The following is a 17,852-nucleotide window of genomic DNA, read 5'->3' on the forward strand; positions in this document are numbered from 1 at the left end:
TTTTCAGCGTCAAGAGAGTTGATGGTGCTGTGGGGTTTCAGCTAGGATTAGCATAATCTGTTAAATAGGGATCTTGAAAAGGGAGCGAACAGTGAGGTGGCAAAGTTTTCAGATGATGCCATCTTTTAGGATAGTCGAGATGATAAAAGAATGAATGGAACGTCAGAGCCGTGCTAGGCGAATGAACCGCTTGATGTCACGTGAAAGTCTATGTTGACAAATGTATGGTAATAAGGAAACGTAAAGTGGAAGGATATTTTGAGCTATATGCTAACCTCACTTTAATTTAAAAGATTTGGGTGTTGCTGCGGGCAGCTTAATAGACATATCTGCTCATTGTGCAGCAGAGGTATGCGAAATACAAATAAGTTTTTGTATGTATAATAATGGGATTGAAAATAATACTGAGGATGTTATGACCAAGTAAATAAAAAAATCCATTCAACTGGATTTAAGGTACCTTAACCAGTACCCAGTTTTTTAAAGGCAAAATCATCGCAATGATGCTGTTATCACCAAAACAAATATTATAAACCCAGGATATCTAAGACCAAACTCAAAAGAAATCCAAACACAAGCTATGGAAATACACAGTTAAGGCACTCAAACAACTTTTAACTCATAGTGATGCCATGCAATAATCATAGAATTGTTAATAGTACAATAATAGGGTTTGGAGTACCAGATTAGATTAAAATGATTTTTAGACATTGAATTTTTCCCCCTTATGTCACTACAGGGTGACAATTCAGGTTGTTTTGATGCCTTAATTGTGTATTCCAATTTGCCTCAGTCAGAACAATGGCAGGTGGCAGGCATTTTGAAAGAGGGCAACATAGCCTGTGGACTAGATCTCAGTGGGTTTTAACTATACTGAAAGTTTGAAGAGTGTAGTGGGATGAAGACCTTATAGAACCAGGAGTGAGGGAAAAGGGAGTTGATTGTCTAGTCAAACTGTCAGTCACCCTGAGAGACAGAGGAGGAACTTCCTTTCTGTGCAAAGGGTTCTGGGTAGAGAAGTCCTCTGTAAAACTCCTGGTTTCCCTCCTGGCTTGAGAGGCAGCATTGCAGGGCAGGTGAGGAATGGTTACCTGGAGGAAATTGGGCCCATTACAAGATGTATAGAGTACTTTGGATGAGAAATGAACTTGATGCTATGGAAAAGCATCCATTGTCACTGTTGTTCTTTAGCTTGGTTTTTTTAATTTTGTAAATTTTGTATTAGCACTCTTTTTTTTGGCTAAACTCCTTTGAACTGGGTCCTGCTGCCATATTCTACCACAAAGTTTATTTCATTAAGATAATTTAGGACAAAATGTTGGGATATAAGGTGCTAAATTTCTTAGAGTTAAAGTTAAATTTAAAATGATTCCTTTAACTCATAAATGAGCCAATTTTCTTGTGAATTCTCAGAATATTGGTTCTTCAAGTGCCATAATTTTGGAGAGGATACATTGTATTTTTTATATGTAACAAAGTGGTTGAATCTCTGCTTGTGCAAAACTATTCTCAACCGCAATACAGTACTGGTGCTTCCATAGTGTAATTGATATGCCTTCACCTTTAGTTCTGGCCGTCACATTTCAGAAAAGAGCAGATCTTGAAAGTGTCTTGAGATGGATAAAATGTTTACTCATACTCCTGGTCATCATTGAAAAGAATTGGGCTGTTTAATGTAGAGGAGATGAATAAAATGGGGGTGTGATGTAGGTTTATAAAATGGTATATGAAGAATTGATTTATATTTAAATCATTTTAAACTTTAAATTAAATATTGGTTTAAAAAATAAATCTATTTGAAATTGACAACCTATTTTAAGGCCTACATTTATTATAATAAAATCATAGTATTTTTGGTATTTAATTTAAAGCTGCACATGTTTGCTGCAAAGTTTTAAAGAAAGTCAAACCACTGAACTGCTGGAAATCTCCTGGAATACAGGTGCAGAGAGTATTTTCTTAATTTCAGTTTATTCAGCTTGTTCAGTTCAGTAATTAGTTGCAATTAGTTTCTTGTCTTTGAAGTAAATCAGGAAATCTTTTTCTTTTACAATCTCAGAATAAAAGCTTCATGTGAGAGGATGAGATCCACTAATCCTAATGTCTTGAAGGCCATGATGACCAAAACCAATTTGCTGACTACAGATAATACCACTTTTTGTTTTAATAAATCATTTTAAAATTCAAAACATGTTTTAATAAACTTTTTTCTTATAGTTTTATTTAATGAAAAAATTAAAATGCTGTGTTTTGTGCATTTTAATTGAATTTCTGTCCAAATACAACTTGACACAAATCTCAAATAACTTTGTACTAAACCATTAATATTTTAAGCTATATTGATTAAATATGTATAGATACAGTGTATCCTCCTGATTACACTAAATTTAGTGCTTCTTTTTGCTAAAGTCTATATTTAGTTGTAAATCACCCTGTTTTAATGGCTACCGTCAATTGAGAATTAACTTGTCATTAGGAAAATAACTGTAGTGCAAATGAAAAACATGATTAAAAGCGATTATTTAAATATAGATTTTCTGCTTGCTGATTTAAATCATGATTAAAATTGGCGATCTAAATCACTCTACCTTGTTATCTTTATCGTATTCATTGTTTTATATCAGGGTTTTCTGTTTAAAACTGTACACTATCCCTGCGCTGTGACTGAGACGTTACAGTTTAGTAAACTATCCAGCTCATAGGGTATTGAATAATATTTGTAAAGTTGTTGGAAGTAAAGAGACCGTCTACATCATAAGTGATAGCTGAGCACAGTAATTTCCATGTAATTAAGCTCCCTTCCAAACCACAGGAAATATCATCACAGAGTTCGAGGTGTATGATATAGGTATGCATGTTTAAACATTCAGAATTGGTAACAATATAGAAATATCTACATAGTGTTACTGCTGTTGCAACAATGAGTGTGCCTGCCTGAGTTATATTTTACTTGACTTTATCAAACATAGTCAAACAATTGATTTGACTTTTCTGATCTAAAAGCTCTAATTGCATAATTTTAAAATGATGGAGAGAAAAGTTTCATAGACTGTCTTCATGATGTCAAAAGCTTGATATGCATCATCGGGAATTCAGAATGAACAGCAAAATCGCTTCTCTGTGTTCAAGATGCTGTAACACATGTCAGTCTTTGTAGTGATTAATAGTTGCCTACTTCATCCGTCCCAGTTTATCCCTTTTATGCACATTTTTATAAATAGATTGTATTCAGCTTTTGGAAGAGAATATCCTTTAAAGATGATATCTCTGGATTCTTAGGTTTCAAACTTCCAGTGTGTGACTTGAACTGCTAAAGATAAAAGAAACAAAAGCCAGAGGTATTTTTAATCCTGTGTATGATGCTCACTCCCATATTATCTGAGTACTTAGTTGGAACCAAGCAGAAAAACTTCAAATTTCAGAAATCATTCTGAAAAATGGCAGATAGCCTCCAAAAAAAATCAAACAAACAAAAAAACCCCACCATGGCATAAGAAACAAAAATATATATGCATGTCTTTCCTATAGAGATCTTTAAATGCACAGATAATATATCTAAAGAAAATAATAATGGGTCCAACTCTAAACTTTGCAGAACACCATCCAGAAGATAAAACAAGAATTTTGTCATGAAGACAAATTAGCAATTTAAGAGACAAGTCATTGGGCATGTACTCTGAAACCCTAGAGGTTAGTTGCCCTGTGGTTGATAGATTTAAGTGCTGCATTCAATACTAACAAAATTAAGTAAATGATAAGCTATTCATTTTAGCCACTGAAAGGCCACTTTCACAGTTTGGTGAATGACAGGCCCTAAATCCAAACTGATTAGTATCCACTAATTTAGTTAATCCTTTCATTTCAACAGTATGCAGAAATATTAAATCACTTAACAAAATTATGGGCCATATTCTGTTTACCTATGCTTGCTTGTACAATGCCAGTGAAGTCAGGTTTTTCCACTGGTGCAAGCAACTGTAGAACTTTGTATTTTTGTATCTTTCTCTCTTACTAAGTTGCCTTATGTAGTTGAGTTACTCTGAAAGTTACAAACCCTGTTTAACTGTAGAAATGCATTTTGCAGGACATATTTTTTTCTGCCTTTAAGAAGTAATATATTAATATACTAAATAGCTCTCTTGTATTGGGGGTGTGTATAGGTGCATAGGAAACATGTTTTCTCTCCCTATTTACATCTTTAGTGACTTGATAATCTTTTTGATGTTTATTACAGAATTGTTGGTACAGAAAGACCTATATAAAAATGTCTAATGTTTATTAACTTTATGTAGTGCCTTTTCCTACTCCTGGTATTTCAGTGCTTTAACTGAAATGAGTTAAATCCCAGTAATACAGTGACTATGTAGTCAAAGAGAAATAGAGCCGCTGTTTTGTGCTCACAGCTTTACATTAGAATTTGTTTTGAGAAGGGAAAGGTTGGGAAAGACATTGCAATTATCAGTCTATTTAATCCTCATCACCATAGTATCTGAACATCTCCCAGTTATTTAGGAATTGAAATAATAAAAATAATACTCTAATTTATATTTTTAGTTTTTCTTAGGAACATAGGAGAAAGGAGCTGTCATCATACTGTGTCAGACACATGGTCCATTTAGTTCAGTATCCTGTCTCTAATAGTAGCGTTTCAGATAAATGTGCAAGAAACTTTCTAGTCAGTAGATGTGAGGTAATCTGTCCTTTATGAGGGTCTCAGCTTAACTTATAATAGTTAGAAATTGTCTTAATGCCTCAAACATGACGTTTTATATCCCTTTCAAAATTTGTTAGCACTAGCTGTTATAACTCTTGATATTCCTGTTATCCATATGAATATCTAATTCCACTTTGAATTTTGCTAAGTTTGTAGTCTCAATGGCATTCTGTGACATGGAGTTCCACAGTCTAATTACACATTGTTTGTAAAGATATTTCTTTTCATTGGTTTTGAATTTGCCACCTCTCAGTTTCTTATTGACTCTTTCTGTGCTCTTGTTAAGACAGAGAACAGAAGCCCCAGATCTTTTCTTTATACCATTTATTATTTTGTGTACTTTTATGTCTCCTCTTACTCATCTCCTTTCTAAGGCTCTTGTTTGTTTGCTTGCTAGTTTATATGTTTCAGTGTTAAGAAACTGAGGGAAAGCTAAATTGAATAAATGAGTTCTGTATTTAGTTTAGAAAGTAATTAGTTCCATAGTCATTCCTATCCTTTGCTGGGTAGAGTTCTGTTGTCCAGATCCAGTTCCTGGGAAATTTGTCTCCTCCTTTCATGTGCCTCCTCATATTAATCAATAGTTCTGTTTTTCAAAAGAACTATAGTTGTTGTGGGAGGTCATAGTCACAGAGAGAAATGTGATCTTCCAGGTAGCAAAGTCTAGTACCATAAAGGGCTTTGAATATCAGGACAGAAAACTTGTATAATTAAAGCTGAACTGGACTCTATTCAAGGGAAGCCAGCACAAAGAACAGTGCACCAGAGTGATATTTTCATAGTAACGTGTCTTGCTGCAGTGCTTTGTGGCAGTTGAACCTTTTCCAGGACATGTAACTTGAGTCTTGGATATGAGCAGCAATAAATAATCAAGCATGGAGTCATGAGAGTTGGATGCCAGGTGTATGTTTGATAGGTTGGGATTCGATTTTCTGCTCAGTTGCTATGGTGGCAAAACACACTGACTTCTGTTTACTATTTGTGCATCCAGTAGCGCTCAGGAGTCCCAAAAGATCCAAAGGTTGTGGGTTGATTTAACAATCTGAAGGTAGATGTCTTCAATTATTGTGGATGTTACGGAGGATGGAGGTTCTCTGAAGTGCTTTCTTCCTACCAGTTTCACCTCTCTATCTTGAGTTCATCTTTACCGTCTGCTCTTCACTCAGATATTGGTTTTGATATAGACCTTGTTCATGGTTGTGTTGGTTTTTATGTAAAGGAAATGTAGAACAGGATGATGTCAGTGTACTACTGGCACTTCCATCTGAGTTTTCTCACAGTCTCACCAGCTTTCCCAACAGCTGCATATAGATGTTGCATAATGTGGGGTAGAGAATTGACTCTTGGACCCTGCTGTTAAGGGTTTCAGAGATGGAGGAAAAGTTCCTTAAAATGACTGTCCATGCTTCATTTGAGAGGAAGGACCTGAGCCATTTCAGATCCTTTCTGTTCAGTGCTGCAATTCCTTGGGAGTAGGACAGGAGTATTTGGTGATCAATAGAACCAAATATATCAGAAAAGTCCACCAAGGTATGCATGAATGTATTTTCCTTGTCTCTAGTCAGGAGAAGAAGCAGTCTCAGTGCCATGTCCTAGTGTGAAATCTGAATGATAGAAATCCAGTATATTGGTAAATAACAGATGGCACTGGTTCCTGTCTTTTGCTAGTTTCTTGATTAACTTAGCAAATGGGAGGTTAGATGTTGGACTGTAGTGTTTGAAATGTCTAGTGCCAAACAATGTTTTTTTTAATAGGATTATTACATGTTTAATGGTTGTCAACACCTCATTCAATGAGTGATAATCTATTAGTGGGGATTTTGGATATTTTGCAGTCCATTTGGGCCAGGGTCAGTCTTCTGTGGCAGCCCTGATTGCTGTCAATTCTTCCATGACTACTGCTTGTGTCATTGGGCTAACTTCTTGAAAGGAGGGGTAATACACACACACACACGGTCTTGTCTTTAGCTTGTTCTCTTTGGCTTATGCGTCATCGCAAAAGCAGGTGATTTATTCTATGAAATAAAATAATTCCTCACATCTGGAGACACTGTGTTTTAGGGTTGAGTAGAGACAATCAGGGATTTTAAAGTGACTTATGGTTTGGGAATGTTCTGCAGGATATGATTTGCTGCCTTTGTGGAAGAGGAAATAAAGATAGGTCCTACACCTCCCTTACTCTCAAAGTGCCTTAGGATCTTTAACTTCACCTGGGCTGGCAGCAGAAATCTTTTGTTGTGTCTCATGTGAATGATAGCACCTTCTTCCCAGGATCACACAGCAGAATTGGTATTCCATATGAATACACCACCTGATTTGGGACTTTAAAACACAGAATTCAGACCTGGAAGTGAAAATTCTTACAAATGAGCTGTTTGTAAATGAAAAGCAGTATTTCCAAAATAACTTTGTTCTCTAAAGTTGCCATTACATGTTAATCTTTTGTAAATATGCAAACTTATTTCATCCATGGTGTCTTAAGCGTTTACTTAACAGATATAAACAAAGTTTATACTTAATGTAGAAGAAGGGTTGCAACTTGCTGATAATGTGGCAGTTAGCCAAGAACAGCAAATCTGTTACTGGAGCGTGTCTATCTTGGCTGTAACTATAGAAACTCTAAACCTGATTGAGTTGCAGGTACTCTCTTTGGCTTTACATTTGTTCATTAGACTTTCTGAGGAAATTAATGAGGATGTAGTATTAGACAGCTATTGTCAATAATAAATTCATTAGTGCGGCTCAAACAGGAGATGTATGTTGACTTAATAAATACATTTTCAGCAGCTTTTTCAGCAACAGTGACAATGGTTGAGCAAAAGGCCATAATAGCATTTTCTTAATTTTGCTTTTAAATTAAAGGTACACTGCCTATTTAGTCAAGGCTTAAAATCTAGATTTGACTTTTTTTTTTTTTTTTTTAAAGCAGAGAGGACTTACAAAACTAATAAAAATGAAACTGTAAAAAAAAAAAAATAATAAAGTTTGAATGTGAACACTTCCTACAGTGAGGCTCAAAAGTGAACTTGACCAGTTCAGTTTCATTGTCCATTTTAAGTGAAAAGCAAACAGAACACAGAATAATTGGTGGTAATGTAGTAAAACACAAATGAGGTTACCTTAACACAAATATTGTTTACACACAAAGTTAATTTGTGTAATAGTTCATGTGTTCCTTTTCATTAGGTAATATTCATAGCTAGATAACAAGGTTTGATTGTATAAGGTAGCAATGTTGTATACAATTTTGGAATAAAACATATTGATGATTCAGACCAGAAGTGTATTTGAGCTTAATAGCAGATGCTTGTAATCAAAGGATGTTTTAGACTGGGGGCTCAAACTTTTGTAGAAAGGGCTGTTATATTTTTTTAATTAGTCTGGGCAAGGGTAAAAATCTAGGTGATGTACTCCCCTCAGTCCACAACAGAACTCCCACTGATAGTAACAGAAGGCTTGTCCAGAAATAAAAGATAGTATTTGCCCTTTATATATTAAATAAACTTGTTCAATACTGTACTATTTCTACCCTTTGTTTCTCTTCCCTCCTCATTCTTTTTTCTCTGCCTCTTCTCTGCCCTTAGAGAGACAAGGGGTGTGAGGTAGTATCTTTTATTGGACCAGCTTCTTTTAGTGAGAGACACAAGTTTTTGAGCTACAGAGAGCTATACAGGTCTGAAAACGCTACTTGGGGGGGAGGGGAGGGTCAGCTAAATACAAGTTCTAACACAATGGTTTTCAAATTTTCTGTATTGGGTGACCCCTTTCACACAGCAAGCCTCTGAATGTGACCCTTTGGCCCCTAGGGGTGCCCCCCCTTTCTCCTAGCCCCCGGGGCTTCCCCTCCCCCTTCGTGCCTGGCCCTTGTGGGCCCACTCCCATCCCTAACTCCTGCACCCCTCTCCTGCGCCCACCTGGGCAAACTAGCCTGAATGCATAGAATGGCTGGTATTGTTGCTCGCTCCTCCCTGAACGCTGCTCCTCCTCGCCCCCCTAGGGGGCTGTGAGGGAAGAAGTGAGGAGTAACACCAGGGCTCCCTGCATCCAGGTCACTTTCCCCATCTGGGCTACATAAGGGGAGAGCAGCGAGCAGCAGCTCTTGATGTTCACCCCTGCTAAAGGATAGACATCTGTCATTGTTGCGTCTTTAGGGGTTTGTGGAGGAGCTTGTGCACACCCTGTCCACCAGGCTCTGATCAAGGATCAGTAGTAGGCAGGTAGGCCCTGCACACTGGGGTGCTATGCAGCTGCCTGATTACTGTTCTGTATTATAAATACTGCCACCCCAAAATAAAGTAAATGTTAATGTTTTACATAATACATTTCGTAGTGTATTTTACCTATGTCTTTCATTTGCATGCAATCAGTCCATCCGTCAGTGAACAGCGAGGTCACACAATTATTTTCTAAATAATTCAAAAATCTTTCTGATCACTTAGAGTTTTACAGTAGAGCAATAGTAATTTCTTGGTTTTCAAAACAAGAGTGGAGTTAAAAGGCTATCCCTTTGCTTTTTAGGTGAACATGAGCGAGATGGGCAGTAATTCACAGTTCACTTCTAATATCCAGAACATACAGACAAGTTGAAACATGCCAAAGAACAATTTAGAGAGTCAGGAAGTCTCTCATGTTGAGGGTGAGCTTTGCCTCTGAGCAGCCATCTATATCCATGCACATATTCTGAAATGCATTCTTAAAATACATTATCTTTTTAGTTGCATGCTACATTATTCTCTCTGCCAGAATTGCGGGCCACATTCCTGTGCCAGCAATTAAAAAATGAATGCCAAAGGGAGAGTAAAAAAAGCATCCATATCTTTAGTCTGCAGGCCCTTCAGAAATGGCATGTGTTGATACCACCTTGCCTAGACATCTGCACAGCAAATGCAGACAAAAATCAGAAGTAGTTCTGTTAAGTACTACAGTGCAGAGTAAGTGATGAACTGCAAACTTGAATAGGGCCTGTTTATATTATGGCAATTTCTGTGATCCTACATATTGGATCGCTGGTCCATTAAGTCCAGTGTCCTGTCTTACAGTGTTCAGCACCAACTGCTTTTGTTAAAGTCCAATTTAACCATTCTCTTTAAACTAATTTTTAAACAAAATTGCTGCACTCTTTGGGACAGGGACTTTGTCTTCCTATGTGTTTGGGAAAGTACCTAGCACATTTTGGTCATTACTATAATCTAAATAACAGTAATCTGAATTGACACTGTATATTTTGTTTCAATCCTAATTTCTCCTCTACTTTTGAAAATTGACTCATTACCCATTGCTTGCAAGTGCTGCATCTCTGAACTGGTGTAGGAAACAATTTCAAGAACTTCATCTGCCGTCAGCTGTTTCCGAAACCGTGATTGAAATTTGGTTCTGTCAGATGGCAGTGCATGGGTACACAGTGATGGGTGCCTTGGTGTACATAGAGGCAATGTGAATTGAAAAAGGTAATGGAAAACAAGGCTTCTATTTGAATTAAAATAGAGCTGACAAATACTACTTTAATACAACTGCTGAGCATATATGCAGTTGTATTTGCTCTTTGAGTCTGCCAAATGGGAAGAATTTATGTACTTTAACAATATCTTTGATCAATTCCAGTGGCAGCTATTTTTGTTGAAGCTAATCCCTTAACTAATTCTTCCACATGATATAACTTGTCCTTTGAAAATTTAGCAGCTCTTGAAAAATTTGAGCCAGCTGACCTTTTCATAACACTTGTTTTAATTGAGAAAGCCAGACTCATTGCTTGTACAGAAGACTCATACCATCTAACTATTAGCTTGTTCAACAAGCACTGCTGTTTAATAACTTAGTTACTTTTACTTACCTTTCACTTATGGCATTTTTGATGTTACATACACTAATTAGATTTTATTGTGTTGTGGAAACAGTGCTGCACGGTGTGAGTTTTCTGCTAGATTTCACCTTGGGGCCATGGTTCTCTGTTGCTCTTGGATGAAGAAGGGTAGCATCAATATGGATGTAGACTACTGACATATTAGCCTGAACAGGGCAAAGACTTCTCACAACTGTCCCACAGTGCCCTTGTCACTGCAAAAGTGGTCTTTCTGGTCCAGTTTATGCACTCCACTGCCCAAGGGTCTAGTGTTTGGCAGTCAGTAGTGCAAGAACCACTGCACACACCATGGTCCTCAGTTATGCACTACTTTTAAAGCAAATTACTTCACTGTCTGGATTTTTAAAAATAATTTTAAATAATTGAGCATGATAGCAAAGGAAACCATCCTGTGAACTTGCTCCTAGCTGGTGAGAAGCTAGTGTTCAGGGTATTGATTCAGGGAAAGGAAGAGCTCTGGGGCTAGCTGAGCTCAGTGATATGGAGTACTTTGTTGTGTGACCAGGTGGCCATATGACTGGCAGAAAAGTAAGCAATGCCATGAAAAAAATCAAGAGACTTAAGGTTCAGTGCAATAAAGCCAGGGACACCAAGAATTAGTCCAGCTCCAGATGGAAAATCTCTTCATTTTCTGAGAAGCTTGCCCAAAATCTGGTAATGCTGCCTTCCACATATCTGGAATTGCTGTCACAATACAGAAATGCCTTGGGGCCTCATGGTGATGGATGATGATGATGAAGAAAAGCAACTTTGAGAGCTTGGCGGTACTGATTAAGGCATAAGTTTGTTAGGCCTGTGCCTAGGGTCTCAGAGTTTAGAGTTATGATTGATGCAATCTCATTTTAAAAGGATTTTATTTTCATGGTTAGGAAACACACTCAATTCACATAAATTATGTGGCGGAATCTGCCTGAATTTGCAGGTAGCCATACAATAGCTACAGGACACACGAACTATCCCATTCATCTCTGGAGTATTGACTTTAAGATCCACTAATCTGGGGGCCTTCCCACCAGCACCACCCCAACAAAGGACTGTGTCAGAAGAAGAATGCAATGAGCCTGGATTACCCACCCAAGCAGATACCCTTGCATCTGGTTGTAAGTGGTTGCGGTCACTCCTGTTTCTCAGGCTGTTGGTGTGGAGAAGAGGAGTGTGCTGTTCCACTGACAGGGAGTGGAGAAGGGGGCCTTATATTGTTACCCTGGTCTCTTTGAGATTAACAAGGGATTCCATGTCACTGCCACTCCAAGTGATAGGGGGAGTAACAGGGAGTCACCATGTTGTTTGCCTACAGCTCCAAATTGCCTTAATTTGGCTCTTGGATTAAGGAGTCATGGAATTCTGCTAAAAGTGCTGGATATGTTGCCAGGATCTCAGAATTTATTAACAGGGATCCAGAGATGGCAGCTGTGATTGCTAAGAGGAGGTGAGGTCTGAAGATGATGGTCTCTCTGTAGCATGTTAACAGTTTGTATTGTAAAATATACCAGTGGGGACTGATGTTTCATGCTCAGTGGTTAGGAGAAAAGTTTTCTGATTTTTATAAATGTCACCTTCTGTGTTTTGTAAAAGGGTGGATATAACTTCTGCATGAAGGTGGCAGTGTCACTACCTCTGCCCCATCCCCTGCTGCACAAGTGGCTGCTGAGGATAGTGTCACCATTTAGTTCCCATCATGATGCCCAGTACTGGTAAATTATTCCTACTTTCATCTTCTCTCTTCTATTATGGGGAAAATGCCTAGTGCAGTTTGCACAGTGGCTTCCTGATGCATTCCATGTGGCTAGACTTAAAATGGCAGAGAAGCAGAGAGAACTTTTAAAAAAGTAAATCAAAACATTGAGAGAAGGAAGGAAAAAAAAAAAGATTTTGGCCGTATGTCTAATGCATTTATATTACATTGTACCTGTTATACCAGGTATTAGTATGGGATATTGTCATAGCAGCCAGTGCTTCTCTATCTGAAATCACATTCAGTTTTTTTGTTTGTAATGTCGTGCATTACAGCAGATTCCTTTTGTCTTTTTATAATGCCTTAGTGTCAAGGAAATGTACCATTCAAACTGGTGTGCAGCTAACACGCCCTTGGATAGTGAGATGCATAATACTAAATTTATTATCTGTTAATCTTTGCATTATTTTGCCCCAATCTCGTGGAGTTATGTCCAAATGTCTTTTTCAATAATTGCAGTATTGCAAACTTCAAGCATTCATAATCATGAGTCAGGTCCCCCAAAATCACAAGCTATTAAATAAACTTTAATTGGTTTTTATTTGCCTTCTAGATTTTTTTTAACCTTTAGGGTTCATATTTTCAAGCTTTTCCTGCTGCCTTGAAGATTATGGGTATGGCTACGTGGCACTTGAAGCCTGGGTCTGAGCTCAGGCTCAAGCCAAACCCCCATTGTGTCCACACTGCAAATTTACTAACCTAGGGTTCAGACCCAAGGTCCATGGACCCTGCAAGGCTGGAAGGTCTGAGCCCATGTTTAACAGGGCCCTAGGGACTGAGCCCTATTATTTTTGTGTGCGCATATGGCCCCAGCTTGACTGGGATCCCAGAAGTCCTCCAGATGTATCCCAGAGTTCCTGGTGGCAGAAGAGCAGTGCTGCAGACAGCCCATGCAGTGGTTGGAAGTGCTATTACTGCTTGGCCAAGCACGCTGCCTCTTCCTGCTCTGGCTCCTCCTCACTTCTGTGCAGAGCTTGTTCAGAGCAGGAAGCTAAGCTGACAGATTGGAGGTGGCTCCTGGCCACTGGAATATTGCAAGTCATCCCTACCCCAGTCGAGCTGAGCTGGGAGCCCTGCTGCTCCTCCTCCCTGCAGGACAACACTGGGGCCCCTCTGTGCTCCCTGGCCATTGCTGCTGGGCCCCCCTGCCCTCCCTGGGGCTGTATGTGCAGAGGCACCAAGGCAGCATGCACTGTCAAAGCAGTGAGAGGGAAGTTTTGGGGCTGGCTCCCAATAGCCTCCCATGGCTCCAGCTCCAGCTCTGGCTTGCTGCGGGGAAGTTTTGGGGCTAGCTCTGATCAAATTAGTGTGCTAAAAATAGAGCTTAGGGATGTTGGCACAAGCTGCAGGAGGGGCTAGCTGCCCTGAGTTCTTACCTGTCCAAGACACTAGGCTTGTACTTGGAGTGGCTAGTCGTTTGCACTACAGTAGGTACACTCTATTTCTAGCTTGCTAGGTCAATCAGAGCTAATGTGGGTAAGTGTCCTTCAGCTGGAAATTACACCTTCCAGCTAGAAGTGTAGACAAACCCCTGCAAACCTCCAGGCCAGTAGCATTAACTGTGGATTTATTGATACTAATTTGGTACCCAGCAGGTAACTGCTAGGGATAGGTTGCTCCCATAGGGCATGACTGACTGTTTTTCATGCTAAATGGGTACTCGTAGTTTTGTGCTGCAATGTCCGGGCTAGCTCATCACAGATGTATAAATAGCTATTCTCTCTCATCCCTAAGTTCTGCAACAATCAGATGTCTAGAACAACACTGTCCCACCAATTTGCACTTCTGATCCAGGCACAAATGCACCAGTCTGCCTGTTAATTATCCTGTGCAGTTACTGCGTGGAGCTGGTTTCTGTGTGGGGGATGTGCACCTTTTTTATAGTGTGAACTGTGCATCTGCTTGATGTTCTGCATGTGCACCTCCACTGTCTCAATGCCCTATGATGTCTGTTCAAAAGCTATTGCAGAAACCTTTCTTGCTGAACAAGAAGAGAGCTGACTGTTCAGCCTAGCCACCATTTTGAAAAAAATTACTTGAACATGGTATCAGGAATTATGGGAGATTCCCAGTGGAGGGAAATATACAAGGAAACATCTCTTCTCACAATTTTCCTGTGTTCTTTGAGATATTCCAAAGGTCTTTTGAAATTGCCCAGCAGCAATTGCTTCAATGGCTAGTGCCAAGAGATGTAGCTTAGATATGCAGAAAGCAGTGCGATTGCAATTGTGTAGAGTACCACCGATGTGGATGGAGCACAAAACTTGCAATGGTCCTGAATTCAAAATCAGATAGCTTTTGTGGACACAGTGTACCTTTCATTCTTACAAGGTTGCTAACCTACTGGTTCAGTTAACATTTCAGTTCACTAATGAAGAAGGGGAACTTTTTAAACCAAATTCAACCTTTGAATGCATTTGTTGGGCTCCCACTTATTTCTTGGGAGCCTTGTACATGCATGTTTGGGGAAGAACTTGGTCTTGACAGATGGCAAATGCTCTTTTTACAAAACAAGTTAAATCTTAGTTCAGTATTACTTTGTATAATTCTCTCCTGATGCAACGTCTATCTATCAGACTAACAGATTTCCCTGTTTGATTGGCATGGTTCTCATTGGCTATAACCAGTTTTAATGGTGGCTAAATAGATATTTCATGTGCGTCTATGAGAAGTAGCAGTAGTCTGGAGAAAAAGTAGAAATTCTTAAATATAGAAATGAGATGGAGCTATAGAAATGTTGTTAACAAATACTTACTTAGCATATGGTTTGGACCATGTACTGTACATATCTAACACACTTCAGTAGCTTCTCCTAACAACGGACCATGTTCTAACTACGACTGACTTGTTTTACGAACAGCCATCCTGTTACTACTGAGCAGTTAACTACAATTTAAAAAAAGAAAAAAGGTCTGAGTGCCAAGTAAGCTTGACTATTCTACAAACCAGACTTGCTAGGCAGGATTTTAAATAGTCTCGAATTTCAACATTGTTTTCACTTCATTTGAATCCTGTCTGAGTATTGTCAATATATGAAGGGGGAGAGTTGAAATTTGAGACTACTTAGAATCCCATCTCAGCAGCTTGACCTGAATGCAGATCTTCTCACTCTTTCTTTTTTCCACTCCTGAATGTGGGCACAGGATATAATGGAAAAATAGTTGGAGCATGGATGTGTTCGTTGCAACTAGCATGTATGGCATAATTAATTCTTTACTACGTTAGAATGTAGAGCACACATTCAGAGAGGAAGCTCTTCTAGCCATAAACTCTGACTGCCAGTGCTGAATACCTTCTCATATGGTGCTGATGAATCCTGTTTGTTAAACATTAATGTCTGTAATAAATATGCAGTAATGTTTAGCATCAAACATTAAACTTGGTTTTTAAGCACAAAGGAAAATGAAGTATAATCTGAATTAGCCAGGAAGCATAAGTATTTTTCAGCTGTTACAATAAAGTGGAAGATAAAATTTGAGACAAGTTAGAGACCATGTAAAACAGGACAATTTCAATAGTTGGAGTACACATGAAGTTTTATTGCACATGTGATCAGTTTTCAAGTTTTTTTCTTTTTTAAGAAAAACAAAACCATTCTTGGCAGGAGAGAGTTGGTAATCCTTGTAATTTCTAAAGGACTTGACTGTTGCAGAATAGGCCATTTTCAAGCTTTCTCTAAAGAAGAGTCATGTTGAAAATATACTTCTTGAGTTCCATTTCAGCTCTTTACAGTGGATAGATACAACTGAACTTAAAAAAAAAAAAAAAAAAAAATTAAAACTAATATATAACAACTGAACAAAAGGTTGCTTTTGGAAATTCACTTTGCATATATATATAGCATCTTTAGATCAGGATCTCAAAATGCTTTATGTAAGGCAGGCAAGAGGATAGGAAGTGAGCAGCTTGCTTGTAGAAGCTTACCATATAATTAATAAAACTGAAACAAGGGATCAGGGGTGAAGTTGTATCTTTGACCTCTCTGTGTATCCATCAGTACCCTTTCCAAGTGATGAGTCTACATCTGCACTGCTCTTAAAGTAGAATCCTGAGATTTACCTCATTTTTAGTCTAGAACCCCCTGCTTTACCAATCATGTCCCTAACAGATCCAGGTGGGTTTTGGCCTCCGCTTAGATTTCCATCTGGGAGCTTGTGACCAGTGAGAAAATGTAATGACAACTTGTTAGAAACACGGTATGATTTTTTTTTTTTATCTATAGGAACATCACAAGCAGGGAGAAAAGGGTTAAAATTAAACAGGCATACAAGCACAGTGTCTTACCTAACTTTAGCCTTCCTTGCCAGTTTAAGTAAGTATCACTTGAGCCAGGCACTCTCCTCTACCAGAATCAGAGCTGGGCAAAATAGGCTGTACCCCCCCCGCTCCCCCACATCTTCTGCCCCTCTGACAGTCTGAATCCTCCTTCCCTCCTCCCCTGTCTTTGTAAATGTGAACATATGTATTCCTCAGGAAAAATGCTGTTTTCTATCCATTTAAAAGTTCTTCATTCAAGAGTTCCCACCCAAAGATCTTCTGGTTTTCTAACAGGGCTCCCGAATGTGGTCAAACTGGTGTATGTGTTTCTCCAGTGGAAGTCAAAGGTAGTCTCCCAACAGTGGACTTAGTGTATTGTGCATTTGAGCTCCGAACAAGTAAATTAGAGCCTTTGCTAGATTCCTAGGAAAAACTCTGGCTGGTTCAATCCATAGGGTTCCATACAGCCAGCCATAATACTCAAACAAATAGAGAGACACGCAAAATTTATAAAATGAATACAGATATTTCCTGTGCTCTTCATAAAAGAATTCACCTGCCTGGTCTCTGAACAGAGGCAGCTCCCATTTTGTCCACTCAAAACAATAGTGTTGTAACTGTACATACCCATAGGTCTGAAATTTTGGAGCCTTTGTCTTTTTAGGAATAAGGCCTAAAATGTATGTAGTCATTTTAATTTTGAGATATTATATGGTTGTAAGATAGCTCATCAGCTTTCTTTCTATACCTTGCAACAAGTCATGGGTTTATGCATTGGAAGATGAACCTAGTCTTGATTATCAACTTTAGCACCTCATGTAAAAATCAATTCTGACCCACTTTGAAAGGCGAGATCCAGCATCATGCAGGAACTCTGTGACAGAAGTAGGGATAGAATCCAGTTCTCCAGAGTTGCACTGAGTTGCTTTAACCATTAGGTACCATCCTTTCTCCTTCCTGCAACTAAGTCTCCTTCATTAAACAGATCTGATTCATCCCCAATGCCTGGTCCATCTTGTGCACTTAATGATGCAGGGCTCCTATGGAAATAATAGTATGTGGTCATGTAATTAAAGGCTGTATCATTACGCATAATCATGAAGTTGCTCAAGTAACCTTAATTCTGGCATTTTGTAACTTCTGAGAGCTTGATTTTTGCAGCCTTAACATTTCATTAATGTATTTTACTGTGTGAGAATTCCTAGGATTTAAAAAAAGCAAACTGAATCATAGTGACACCTACATGGATTATTAGTAGGTTTGGAACCTTTAGATCCACCGCACAG

General features: G+C 38.6%; 1 protein-coding gene across 1 annotated transcript in view; it reads left to right on the forward strand.

Moving 5' to 3' along the window:
• The window catches only part of NFAT5 (nuclear factor of activated T cells 5), a 110,156-nt gene that overhangs the window by 1,272 nt on the left and 91,032 nt on the right, over positions 1-17,852 (forward strand). The window lies entirely within an intron of this gene.

This window comes from Emydura macquarii, unplaced genomic scaffold (genome assembly GCF_026122565.2).
Source record: "Emydura macquarii macquarii isolate MOO-44397 ecotype Brisbane River unplaced genomic scaffold, CSIRO-AGI_Emac_v2 contig_3647, whole genome shotgun sequence".
Lineage (NCBI taxonomy): Eukaryota > Metazoa > Chordata > Testudines > Chelidae > Emydura > Emydura macquarii.